At 36.4% G+C, this 3,209-nt stretch overlaps 1 pseudogene; it reads right to left on the reverse strand.

The window, feature by feature from the left end:
* Positions 1–1,409: 1,409 nt before the first annotated feature.
* On the reverse strand, positions 1,410–2,864 carry LOC113305302 (annotated as a pseudogene).
* Positions 2,865–3,209: the final 345 nt, after the last annotated feature.

Below are 3,209 nucleotides of genomic sequence, written 5' to 3' on the forward strand. Positions count from 1 at the left end.
CCACCTTCTTTTTGCCGGTGCCTTTCTTTCTTTTATAAGAAATCCACTCACCGAGAACCTTTTCTTGTTCTATTACCTCTTCTTCTTCTTCTTCTTCTTCTTCTTCTTCTTCTTCTTCTTCTTCTTCTTCTTCCCCACTCTTATCAAAAACAGCATCCAAACTCTTTTCTCCTTGCAACATCAGAATGTCATTCAAAGGTGTAGAAATGAATCCTTCTTCAATGATCCCATTTAGTTCTTCTGCCTCAGTCACATTAATGATAGGTTTTGTGCCATTAGGAATTATCAATTTCCTTGTTTCAGATCCAACTTTGGGTACCATATTGAACTGCTCAAGTAACGAAAGCGGCCCTTGTTCAGTATCCTTCTCCATTGTTACTTCCTGAGTTGATAAGATCTTCCCAACTCCTCCTAGCTGTTGTTTTTTCTTTGTTGTCCAATGAGCTCTATTCTTTGTCCCATTAGTAGCACATTTGCTGTTGGAGTACCCAAAGGAAAAGCAAATACTACACTTTGGTGGTCTCCATCGATGTTCCACCGGAAGATTCGTGACGATAGCACCATCAATCCATAGAGGAATGTGGCTTGGATAAGTGCAATCGAAATTGATTTCAACCAAAACTCTAGCATAGGTAAGTCTAGTCTTTTTGAGAGTACATTCATCCATCAGCAGGGGCTTACCAACAAAACTAGCAATTGGACTTAATCCCACTTTGTTCCACAGATGAATAGGAACATTGTAAATCAAAATCCAAACAGGAATGGTCTTCATCTCTGTAATTGAGTTTTCAAGCAAAGGTGTCCAGGGTCTAACCACAAACAGTTTTCCTAATATGTAGAAAGATCCAAAATCTAGTGCTACTGCTCTATCTTCCATATTCAAAAATTCAAAGAAGAAAGCATTGCTTCCATGGATAGGAATTTTTACCTCTGCTTTCATCTTCCATATGTTGGCAATTGCAAATTGAACTTCCGGAGAAGGAGCGTCTTTTTCCAATGAAGTAGCCAACAACCAAGTTCTCACAGTCTCTAGTTACTTCTTTTAGAATTTCAGAAGAGATTGAGACCACCTCCTTGCCTTCAATCAAAGTAGAGGGTTGATAATATAATGAATAATATTCACTTATCTTGTTTGGCAGAAGAACAGAAGACCAATTCATCTCTTTATTACCTCCATTAAAACCCAAATTTCCAGAACTAGGGTTTGAGTTCTTACCTCCATTTTTACCATAAGAATCAATTAAGGTGGGAAATCAGATAAACCCAACCTTGTTTCCACCACTGGTGATGATCTTTGATTCCTATTTCTCTGTGAAGAACTTGAATCAGGCTGAGATGCATCCGCCATGTCGGACAAAAATGCAAGACGGAGACCTAGAAAAATCGCCAAAAAATTCTCTGACACGTCATCACAGTTTTCGACTGGGATCATATCCCGCTGAGGCAAGCAAGAGTAATCCAATATAATCTGCCTCCTTTTCCATCCTAATGAAAGAAAATTAACATGCAGATCAAATAAGTGCCACAAGCAAGAAACATAAAAACATTACATGAAGCCAGTGTCAAGCATGCTCGGCAAAGTTAAAACTATATTTTGACGAGTTTTGAGTAAACGAAAAACTAACTAGCTTTGAACTTCTCTTGTTCGAGTTCTATTTAGACTGACTTCTGCTTGAAAAAGTAATACTGCAGAAACCACAATAAATACCTTCGAGAGAAAGGCAGATCAAGCAGGAGATATTTAAACGCGTCATCTAGATCAGCCGTCTCATTCGTATTTTCTGATTGATTCTCCGTAGTATTTTTTGATTTATTCTCACTCTTATCATTAATCAGAATATCCATAATCGTTTTTAGAAAATGAAAAAACATAGTGTCTGAGATGTTTTCTGCTCCATGTCTTGCCACAACATGTCCAACCTGATATCAAAATATCATATCAACCGTATATTAGAAAACATCATCGGAATAAAATAAAATTACAAGAGTAAAAAATATATATTAATGTCAACTAGAGCCCATAACGCCAAAAGCGACATTAAGAATTCTAAGAAGCAGAAAAACCAATACCTCGTGCGCAAGTATTGTGGCTACTTCAGCATCTGATTTAAAGTTATCAAGCAAACCAGTGAAAACAACAATCTTTCCACCAGGCACAGCAAATGCATTGACAGTTGGTTCGTTAACAACCAAAATCTCCCATTTTAATCCATCTAAATGGTACGCAGCAACTTTAGAACCATTGTTTGCTTGACCACTACTTCTTTCTTGTATCGACATTCTTGTATCCAAGATCACTCCCCACTTGCTCATATCTTAACCCCCTTTGTAAAGCTTCAATTATATTTTTGGCTATTAATCGAACCCTGACACTATCTGGATGTGTTTCCGGAAGAATTTTCCCTTCATACTTTTTTTCATCAAGTCACTAAAACTGAGTTCTCCAATAATTCTCTCTAAACCTTTTGATAAAAAAATTAAATGGATCCTATTTGAACAAGGAATTCTTTCTGATCCCCATACAATAATTAAACTCCACCACCGATCAAAACTGTGATTGATATAATTCTTGGATCTTGTGATATTTGATGCGATCTATCCCAAAATCTACGTGCACCATTGATAAATGGACGTCTTCGATGATTTTGTTTTCTGGACGCGTAAAAAGAATTAAACTTCGAATTAGCTGATGCTGATATATACCAAGAATTGCAAGAAACCCCGGAGATGTTAACAGAATCAAATTGTTTCTTCAACTGATAATTAGCTACACGAACTGGGTGTCTGTTTCGAGTTAAATTTTTTGAACCGGGATAACCAATTGTAGTAGCATTAGCTAGTTTTGGCTTTCCCAAACTAGTCATGATTTGTAAAACCAAATCAACGATTAGAAAAAAATTGTAAACCCGATATTTTTAACCAAGAAGCCTATATAACTCTCCAAATTTGGTTTCTTGTCATGCAAGAATATCTATATAAACTTCTTAGATAGTAAAGGGAGTTTCCTAGTCCATGCCCAACTACTAAATTCCGTCATGGGATGTACAGTTATCTTTTAAACTAAGAAGGTCTCTTGTTTACAGTCTTTTTTTGTCAAACAGGTTTAGGCCACCCCTTAATATTTAGGCATCCCCTTAAAATTCAAGACTTCTTTTATATCGATTTTTTTTTGTTATTTACTTTCTTTGTGTTTAGGCATCCCTTAAAAT

The sequence above is a fragment of the Papaver somniferum genome, chromosome 8, assembly GCF_003573695.1.
Source record: "Papaver somniferum cultivar HN1 chromosome 8, ASM357369v1, whole genome shotgun sequence".
Classification (NCBI taxonomy): Eukaryota; Viridiplantae; Streptophyta; class Magnoliopsida; order Ranunculales; family Papaveraceae; genus Papaver; species Papaver somniferum.